This window comes from Ostrea edulis, chromosome 4 (assembly GCF_947568905.1).
Source record: "Ostrea edulis chromosome 4, xbOstEdul1.1, whole genome shotgun sequence".
Taxonomy (NCBI): domain Eukaryota; kingdom Metazoa; phylum Mollusca; class Bivalvia; order Ostreida; family Ostreidae; genus Ostrea; species Ostrea edulis.
In genome coordinates this window covers 21,597,652-21,608,863 of record NC_079167.1, presented here as the reverse complement: position 1 = coordinate 21,608,863, position 11,212 = coordinate 21,597,652, and the positions used below count along the sequence as shown (strand labels likewise).

General features: G+C 35.6%; 1 long non-coding RNA gene across 1 annotated transcript; it reads right to left on the bottom strand.

The window, feature by feature from the left end:
* Positions 1–9,843: 9,843 nt before the first annotated feature.
* On the bottom strand, positions 9,844–10,884 carry LOC125669986 (uncharacterized). The gene is made up of 3 exons (XR_007368080.2): positions 10,833–10,884; positions 9,992–10,153; positions 9,844–9,896 (listed from the first exon to the last, which is right to left on the bottom strand). It is a non-coding gene; the product is annotated as an uncharacterized LOC125669986 (long non-coding RNA).
* Positions 10,885–11,212: the final 328 nt, after the last annotated feature.

The following is an 11,212-nucleotide window of genomic DNA, read 5'->3' as shown; positions in this document are numbered from 1 at the left end:
GTTAGTGAGAGCGTACCGCGGTCCTCGTGATTGTTAGTAATAGCGTTCCGCGGTCCTTGTGCATGGGTGTTGGTGAGAGCAACGAAGGGACTCTATTATGCGCATATCACGGACACAGAGTAGTATTAACGTGTAGGCGAACTAGCTTTAAATATCAGGTCGTAAGACGGTTTCGTTCAGTGTGAAAGGGTCTGAAGACTAAAGTATCATGTCTCTTGCCTAATTTTGAAAACTACTGTTACATGTACAAACGAACTAAAATCCTAAATTATTCTTCCAAACGCCAAGACCACGGGAAGTGCTCAGTTTGAATTCAAAATATATGCGCTATATATAGATATGCAAAACGAAATATATACCTTTTAAAAATTCTTTATCTTTCAAAAACGACTGAGTTTGATGTTTCCGAAATGAAAGCACAGGTATGAGAAATGTTCGTCACGTTGTTGTAAAGTTTTATGTAAGCAATGAATGGCTGCGTGACCGAGTAACTTGGCAAGACATGTGTCAAACAAAATTTAGCTATTTCAAACTCAGCAAAAATAACTTCTCGATGATAGTATGACATAATTAAGTTGTAAATAAGAATTCCAGAGCACATGACGAATTCCCAGGGTGACATGCAAAGGTGTGTATTTTATGATCAGTCCGTCGTATCGTCCAATTCTTCTAGTAGGCACGCGCCAGTGATCGCTCCAGACTGTACTACAGCGGTTTTCATTGTTCGGGAACGGAAGCAGACGTGAGAAGAACAAAGGTCAAACAATCGTGACCTTAACAGATCAGAAGAAGCTGATATGTCCAGGTTCATGGCGTCCAAATCTCAAGTCGGAGAGGTTTTTTGTCTCTATGAAAGCTATTCACACATGCATTTCCTTAATAAATACATTGAGGGAAGTGTTTTATCAAATGAAATATAATTTTAAAATAGATATGCATTAGATGTACTGCTTGAAAGGCCTTGTCATAGGGGTTACATCTCCTAGATCTTGGGAAAACAAGTAGGTTAAAGGTCAAGGTCACAGTGGCTTCTAACATAGCACCATCGCAAAAGGAGGATTACATATACACAATATTACTTTATAGGCCCTAGGTGTACTTTAAAATCATTCGCTTCAAAAGTTATTCCTGGTGTTGAATGTTCTTAACACAACCCTAAAGGGACAGACAGACAGGAAGTCCAAATCCAATACACATAATGATATGATCAAGTATCAAGTATCCCAAATACATGCGCTAGATCCGGGCTATGTAGTATTTGGAATTTCATATCCTGAGGACAAATTGGCATTTCTCTGAACTACCCTTTTTAGGGATCCCATTGAAATATACTGTATAGGTGTGAAAGCTTGCAACTTTACTGCATCGTTTGGTCCTCAAGTTTTGCTGTTTAAACAACAAGGTGGTAGTAAATATCTAAAGCGCCTTTATCTTTTGTCAATTCCGACCAGGCCACGTAGTCTACGAACTGAAACATGCTGTTGCCAAAGGTAGGACCGTCCAATAGAAGCTTTACCATTTCAGTCAGCCACATATTTATGTTTTATGAAAGTTGGCCAAATGTTTAAAATAAAACACTTGGTTGAATAATTACATGATATATGTGTGTGTGTGAAGTTTTCAAAGTTTTGAGATACAATTATTTTAAACAGCTGACAATTATGGCATATTGGTACTGAAGTAAAGGCCTAACTCTTTTCTTGGAGTTACTTGATGTTCTTTGTTGTTAGATATACACACAAAATTCCTGTTAGTTTTCGTAGGTCTAAAGATAAAAACGGATTCCATGTAATATTTTTTCTGTGATTTGAAGTAATTCCTCTTGAATCAAAAATGCGCAAAAAGGTAAAACATTCCGTGAAATATATTTATAAAATTATATAGCATAGCTAGCCCAGTATTAAATTTCAAGAAAATTGATGCGAAGTTTTGCGCATGACACGCAACATGCTTAATAACGTTAAACCATTATATCGCAGTCCAAGCAAAATGGTCCTGACCCCTGAAACTGTAGGTTGCCCATTAATCATTTTCTGTGATATCTAGATTTTCATTTAATTGCGTTGTTCGTCTCCATTAGATGTTCAACATTCGTTTCTGTTGACTTCCAAATGAATTTTATGTCAGTTCCCCATAAGAGAATGTTAATAACAGATAATATTGAAATTTAGAAAAATATCACGAAATCGTATTCACAGCTGGACTAAACTTGATCAAAGTCTGCGAACAAGGTCACGTTAATGCCAGCATTCCTGGCGACCAACATTCATACAAAATAGAACATTGACCTTTGACCATCAAATATCAGATTTCCGCCTAAACTCTCAGTGGCGTAGCTTCCATTGAGGCAACCGAGGCAACTGCCTCGGTAAAAAAAACAAAAAAACACCTTTTACGTTGTTAAAATGTCGATAGCTTCTGGGGGGCACAGCCCCCCAGACCCCCTTGCCTCGGTAATATTCGAAACCAAGCTACGCCTATGACTCTGTGTGATCATGTGAAACGTCAATAGTATATTGTCTGAGTCTCTATATAGGGTCCCGTGGGTATCCGGGTCAGAATTGGTCCTCGGTTCCCCTTGCTTGTCGTAAGAGGTGACTATATGGGCAGGTCCTTCGGATGAGACCGCAAAAACCGAAGCCCCGTATCGCAACAGGTATGGTATGGTAAAGATCCGTCCCTGCTCAAAGACCGTAAGCGCTGAGTATAGGCTTAAATTTTGCAGCCCTTCACCGGCAATGATGACGTCTCCATACGAGTGAAAAATTCTCGAGAGGGACGTTAAACAATATTCAATCACTATCGTTATACGTAAAGTTATCTCACTAAAACCACAGGCAATTTCATCACAAAATAGCTTACCTTATAATGATTTTATCTAGCCAATATAGCAAGTCGAGTTCTAATACAATGGAATATGCTGTGATTGCAATTATAGAGAAATATTTATTAGATATAATGTGCTGCAGTTAACACGAATTTGTTCTATTCTATACAATCAATCAATCATTACACAAGTCTTCAAACGTCACCGATAAAAAGACGTCCAGAGAAACCCTTTACTACTCTCTCTCTCTCTCTCTCTCTCTCCGCTTTACTTTTACACTCACAGCTTCGGCAAACAATTACGGACTTTAAAGAACACCAAATTAGGATATTCTCAAATTATCTCTATCTCTCTCATACTATTATGGAGACTTCTTTCAACAAGTACAGTAGAGGTCGTCTTTTCAATAGAACTGATTTAACGATCTCCTCCACTCTACTTGCATGCAGACACGCCGAATTAGTGATCTCTCAAAATAAGTTTTCCTTAGTTGAATTGCTGCTCCCTTGAATTGAATCACTTCTAATATGTAAATGTTACTAATATATTTTAACAGTGATATACATAAAGTCTTAAGAATTACAATGAAATTTATTAGAGACTGTTTTGAATACAGAAGTCAATTACTTAACTAATAAGACTACATAAAAATTATGTAAACATTATTTAATGATGTTCAATGGGCCTTTGCCAATTATTGTAATTGTGTTTTGTGCCAATAAATATTTGTATTTGTAAAGTTGGGGAGCGCTTAAATTTATTGAGAAGAGCAACAATTCAACTAGCGAGAACTTCTATTCAGCATATGAATTAAAATTCAGATGAATCTAATAAATCACTCTGATTAAAAGTGATGATAGCGTTAATTATTTTAGAATATATCCAGCTTACTAGAGAAAGCTTCCATTAATGAATTACTGGTGGTACTCCCTTCAGCGGATTCAAAGTGCTTATTGTAATCAAGTAGGTTAGTAACTTGTTTTGGAGTACAAACATATGTACATTAAAATATACATTGTATTATTGAAGCGCGCTCTTATAGATGATGTTTTTAGATGAATCGAAAATACCTGTTATTCAATTAGACTGCGCTCTAAATGAACGTTATCTATATTTGAATTGTAGTGCAGAGAAATCTTAATAAATTCTGGGCATTTTTTAATCTCTCTCTCTCTTTCTTTTTCTCTCTCTCTCTGAATTTGTGTGTTCTCTACTTGATTTTTAGCTCGTAATAATTCAGTTATAGAGAAAGCAATAATTTGAACATATTTTCTGATGTAGTATAAAATGAAACGTTATGCAATCATTTTAATACATTTTAAAGTGCTTACTATATTTCAAATATATCTAAAATTTTGACCTACATGTAGATCATTTGACTCCAATTCTAATTTCCACTGTTGTTGTTTATTAGTCAAAAGCAAATACAGCTTATAGACATGGTATACAATGTAATAAATCTAAAATCATATAAAGGTCAAGAAAGAATAGAAATTGTGCCTATACATTGGTATTTCTAATTTCAAAGGAATTCTTACTAAAGACTAATTAAGGTTAATTCCAGACACATTTTATAGAGAGAAAATTTTTGGTCCTTTTTATGTATACAATCGTACCTTGTTCTTTACCCAAGTCACACAATTCCTTACATTCAGTGTCGATAAAGGTTGAATTAATTTAAAGACAGAGGGTCTGATATAATAATACTTTTTCAAAAATTTGATTCTTAAATGACTGTAATAGATTCACTTAAAGAAAAAATGAAACTCATCTTGTACCTCTAAGGTACATAAAGGACATACGCGTCTTTCTAAAGAAACATTTTTGTATCTACTGGTTTCAATAACTGTTTTAGTTATGAAAACAAAAATTCAGAAATGTACAGTACAGATGGTATCCATGGCACTGTAAAATATTGATATTGCCATTGAAAATGACCGTTGTCGTCTCTACTTGATTGAATATTGTTTAACGTCCCTCTTTTGAATATTTCACTCATAAGGAGACGTCACCACTACCGATGAAGGGCTGCAAAATTTGGGCCTATGCTCGGCGCTTAAATGGCCTTTGAGCAGGAAAGGATCTTCATCTTGCCACACCTGCTGTGACACGTGACCTTGGATTTTGCGGCCTCAATCAAAGGACCCCCCCCCCCCCCCCCCATTTAGTCGCCTTCTACGACAAGCAAGGGGTACTGAGGACCTATTCAAACCCGGATTTTTACGGGAACTAGTATCTTGGAGCTAGGTTAACAGTAAAAGGTGAAATACGACACTTGTTTGACATTATGTCCACATTATAAATTCGTTCAAGATAAATTCGGTTTCTTTCTTTGACCAAGTCCCTGTGTCTACCATATCTGCATTGTTAAGTATATCTACATTGCTACACCAGAGAAATTTAAGGAGGAATGCTACACCGGAGAAATTTAAGGAGCAATGCTACACCAGAAAAATTTGATAACAATATTTTGAAATTGAAAACTTTCAAATGTAGTTTATTTATTCAAAAATGCTGTTTTAGTAGAAAGTAATCTGAATTTTTTTTTAAAACCCCTGCATAACTCGAACCTGCGATCTACAGTTCAGCAGTAGACATGCTAACCTACTCAGCTACGCAATTAAATATAAAGGGAATAGACGAAGATTGCTGATATTTACATTTTCAATGATGATTTTGAAAGGAAGTCAGCCATTATGACGATGTAGTACACCTCCTTAAAGGTTCTTCATTGCACCAAGACTTATACCTTTATGATACTACGTCACAACATGGCGATTTGAATACTTGAAATTATTTGAATCAATTAATTTTTTGTCTATCTGTGGATAAAGTATAGGGTTACTGAATCGCAGATCCCGAATTCAAATCTGTCAAATTCTTTAGTTTAAATTTAATGAAATAAATTTTTGAAAATCATGGGGTTTTGAAAATCCAGAATAGCATATTGTTTGTCTTTATGACAAGTGAACTTATATATCATCACATCTTTCATGATTAAATCATTTCATGCTGATTTGAGAAATTCTTTCAATATATAGTGAACCACCTTAAGAGATCATTTGTAACTCGTTATACCCTGTAGTGAACCACCTTAAGAGATCACCTGTAACTCGTTAAACCCTGTGTGTGAACCACCTTAAGAGATCATCTGTAACTCGTTATACTCTGTAGTGAACCACCTTAAGAGATCATCTGTAACTCGTTATACCCTGTGTGTGAACCACCTTAAGAGATCATCTGTAACTCGTTATACTCTGTAGTGAACCACCTTAAGAGATCATCTGTAACTCGTTATACCCTGTGTGTGAACCACCTTAAGAGATCATCTGTAACTCGTTATACTCTGTAGTGAACCACCTTAAGAGATCACCTGTAACTCGTTATACCCTGTGTGTGAACCACCTTAAGAGATCACCTGTAACTCGTTATACCCTGTGTGTGAACCACCTTAAGAGATCACCTGTAACTCGTTATACCCTGTGTGTGAACCACCTTAAGAGATCACCTGTAACTCGTTATACCCTGTGTGTGAACCACCTTAAGAGATCACCTGTAACTCGTTATACCCTGTGATCAATAGATTCTTCCTTTGATTTCCCACTATTAGCAAGTAGGAGACTGAGAGATTTAATGTATCAGATGCATGATGTTCGTAACCTTGTGGAAGGCAAACACGCGAGCACGCTCGATGTCCAATTTGTTGCGATGGGACAGCTCGGGAGAACACAAACAAATAAACAAACGTCAAATTCGGCCACATCTTCTTGGTAACTATTAACACTAATGTAAACCAAACCATTAAGAAACCTACATACATTGTCATTTTATATTGAAGCTTATTTTTCCTGCATTCAGTCCTTCTCTAGAGATCATTCTGGCAGGTTACGAGTAGTGCTCATATTGTTAGATAATCCATTATATTAGATAATATTCTATTTTACCACGAAGCTTTGGTCTCTATAGAAAAATAAATAACAATAGCCCATTTTTAGAATGTGGTTAATTATTTTTTAAAAAGAAAATAGGTATTTGCAATTTTAACAAAAACATTAATATTTCTTAAAATTGTGCTTTGTATTTTGCTCTTTGCAAGGAGAAAATATAGATTATCTAATGAGAATGCTCCCATGACACATACATGTATAAATCAATACCATATCAGTATGACTATTGATAAAGCGTATAACAAAGAAATACTAGATGCTGTCATAAGACATTAACACCCCCACGCAAAGGTATACTCTCCGTCGTGTAACTAGCAGACCCCATATAACCATATAACACACCCTATAAAATATATATTCCTGCTGCGCATATCAGGATGCATTGAGTATTCTGTCAGGCAAGTGTTCTGGGGTCATCCAAATCCAATTTCATAATTGTTGAAATACATTTTAAAAACAATTGAGGTCGTGACCCCTAAGCCATATAAATTCCTGTCTGTTGTACATATCAAGATGCATTGAGTATTCTGATGGGCTCATCCCAACCTCCGTCATTTTTTATTGTTCAAATATCTTTAAAATGGTTGAGATTTCAACCCTTAAAGCAAATATATTTTTGTTGCACATGACACAATGCACTTTGTACCAGGTTTTCTTTTCATCGTTTTTTCACCCCATTTTTCCCCAAGGTGAAAAAGAAAATCCCGAAAACCTTTTTGCACATCTAAAAGACACCACCAACCATCCCCCAAAAGATGATTTGGCTAATGCATAAAAAGTAAGAGGAGTTTTGGGAACCAGGGTTTTTTTTTTAAATTATCATTTATGAATTATTTTTACTTTTATTCAATTTTTGTCTTTAAAAAACGACTCCCATTTGGGCCCCAGGGTAAAAATTAAAAGTCCGAAACCTTAATGCACATCTACCGAACACCGTCAATCATCTCCCAAAAGATGATTTGGCTGCTGTGTAAATTGTAAGAGGAGTTCTGGGAACCAAGATTATTTTTTGCTGTTGCTGGTTGTTTTTTTTTCAAAATGAAAAAAGGTTTTTCGACTCCCATTTTGGGCCCAGGGTGACAATTAAAATTCCGAAAACTTATTGCACATCTACAGGATACCAACAATAATCTTCCAAACGGTAATTTGGCTACTGTGTAAATTGTATGAGGCATTCTGGAAACCAGAAGTTTTTTGATAGAAAGAAATAGGTTTTTACCCACATTTGGACCCAGGGTAGAATTGTGAATTCCAAAAGCTTATTGCCCATCTACAGGACACCATTTATCATACTCCAGAAGATAAATTGGTTACTAGTACTGCTTAAAATAAAAGAGGAGTTTGAGGAAGAAGAAAATGTGACATACGGACGGACCAGGGTAACAACAATATACCCAAAATTTCTTCAGAAAGTGCGGGTATGAAAATTAAAAACTACGAATTCTGATTACTTGAAGGAAAACCATAACGTTAAACGATTCCGTACACCAGAAAATTAGATTCGCTGAAAAAAAATCTCTTGTTATTTATCAAAATCGTGATGAAATATATGTAACTATCGTAATTTCATTTCATAGAATTGACGACTTTTGATATATATAATGGAGTTATTCATTTTTATATTGTAGGCCCGCAGTTAATCACGTTCGTCTTTCTATGAAACCATATCATATAATCACCCGCCTCCTGGCGGCCTATAATTAATAAAGTGTCAATGAATGCTAAAGTATACTTGTATATCAGCCATCAGCGTGACAGGACATGGTTTGGCCTAGAATTAAAGACAAGTTCATCTTCTAATACACACTAGTACATGTATATACAACATAATCTATAACGAGTATTATATACTAGTAGATATATAAAACAACCTATATAACAAATCTTATATATACACGTACTAGTAAAATTAATACAAAATAATCTATATAACAAATCTTATATATACATGTACTAGTAAAAATCATACAAAGCAATCTATATAACAAATCTTATATATACATGTACTAGTAAAAATCATACAAAACAATCTATATAACAAATCTTATATACCAATCATTTAATATTTAATGTCTTGATGAAATTATGGCGATTTTGATTGGCTGAAAACTTCGTTTGATTTCTGCATCAAAGTCGCATTCCACCGTTCCCACGATACAACCACTGTTCAACGTCTCCTCTAACACAATGCAGCATACCTGTCACCGCTTGTCCTCTTCCTTCATATCTAATTCATCTTTTAACCATTGCATCTTTAATTTGGCGTCCAATCCATTTAATTCTGCTCAGTAACTCTACCTACCTTATCGTTACGTACACGTATTCCTCCGCGCCATTTCAAAAACGTTAATCAAAGATTTTTTATGAGAGAAACTATTTGTTTTACTATTTAAAAACATATTAATTAAATGATAGGAAATGAATCATAATTCTTGACTTGATGGGGTATCAAAAAGGAAACTGGACGGAAAACTTTTTCATCAACGCGCTATTGATGACGTCCATTTCCCCTTTGATACCGCCATTAAAAAACAATCATAAGATTCATTTATTAAGCATATATATTCGATATTCCCTTGAGATTTTCCAAGAGGATGTTATAAGTTCGAAACCTGATTGATTTTATACTGTTTAACGTCCCTCTCGGGGATTTTTCATTGATATGGAGACGTCACCATTGCCAGTGAAGGGCTGCAAAATTTAGGCCTATGCTCGATGCTTACGGCCTTTGAGCAGGGAAAGATCTTTATCGTGCCACACCTGCTGTGACACGGGACATTAGTTTTTTTCGGTATCATCCGAAGGACCGCCCCATTTAGTCGCCTCTTACGACAAGCAAGGGGGTACGGAGGACCTATTCTATAACCCGGATCCCCACAGGATTCAAAACTCGACCCATAGTCTCCAGCTGTACGTGGTAGTCTCTGAAATACCACGAATGTAATTGATTTTTATTGAATAATGCTGAATTAATATTCCATATAGTGTGGAAAGAATACAAACAGATTTTCCCCGTTGCCTTCCATGTGGTAATTATTATTTTTGTGGGTGGCTGTGATTTTGTTTAATCCGACATTACATGTCTCATACAATGTCCCACTCGCTCTCTTTATTCGGTAGTTCTGAAACAGAAATAATGCAACAGCGTTATAAACTAGCTCTCCGTCAAATATTTGATCCCTTGCATATCAAAATTATAAATTGATTTTTGAATTACATTCAGTGGTTAGTCTGCAATAGAGGATATCTCTATTTTTCTGCCCTGCCGACAGAAGGCCAGTCGTCCGTCTTCGCGAGGACAATTTGACAGGACTAGATGAGGAAATCGGCCATGATGTGATAGATCATCTCTCATCCACCTCATCCAGTCGGTGAACAACTGAGAAATGAAACAATAGTACATCATAATAGTAGTACCTAACAATATTAGTGCATCACAATAGTACTTCCCTACAGTAGTACTTCACAACAGTAGTACCTCACATTAGTAGTACCTCACAAAAGTATCTCACAATAGTAGTACATCACAATAATAGTACCTCATAACAGTAGTACCTCACATAAGTATCTCACAATAGTAGTACCTCATAACAGTAGTACTTCACATAAGTTGTACCTCATAATAGTACATTTATGTATCTCACAATAGTACCTCACAATAGTAATGCATCACAACAGAGTAATACCTCGCAATAGTAGTACCTCACAACAGTAGTACCTAACAATAGTAGTACCTCAATAAAACCTCACAATATTTACAAGTAATACCTCACAATAGTAATACTTCATAATAGTACCTCACAATAGTATTACCTCACGATAGTACTTCACAATAGTAATACTTCACAATAGTAGTACCTCACAATAGTATCTCACAATAGTACCTCACAATAGTAATACTTCACAATAGTACCTCACAATAGTAATACTTCACAATAGTACCTCACAATAGTAGTACCTCACAATGGTAGTACCTCACAATAGTAATACTTCACAATAGTAGTACCTCACGACAATAGACCCTCACAACAGTCATACCTCACAATAGTAGTACTCACCTCACGATAGTAGTACCTCACCTCACGATAAGAGTACTCACAGGAAAGTTGCTAGATATATCATATACCGAATTTTCCTTTTCAAAATCACGTGATGTGACTTTATTGTTTTTATTTTTAGAAAATCTTTAAAAGGTGTTAGATTTTCTTCCAAAATAACACGATTCGTCATGCGGGAAATCAGTGCAAATTTATTTTTGGCTTTCTATTTTTCTCCTAAAGATGCCGTAATAAACCTATATTTTGCTTGGGAACAAGTCAGATCCAATGTCGCTTCAAAACATTAATAATAACGTGACTTTTGTTCGTGTTTAAATCTTTGGAAGAAGATTTGGACGGAGAGAGCAGCAGCTTGCAGACTTTGTTCTGTGTACAACAGT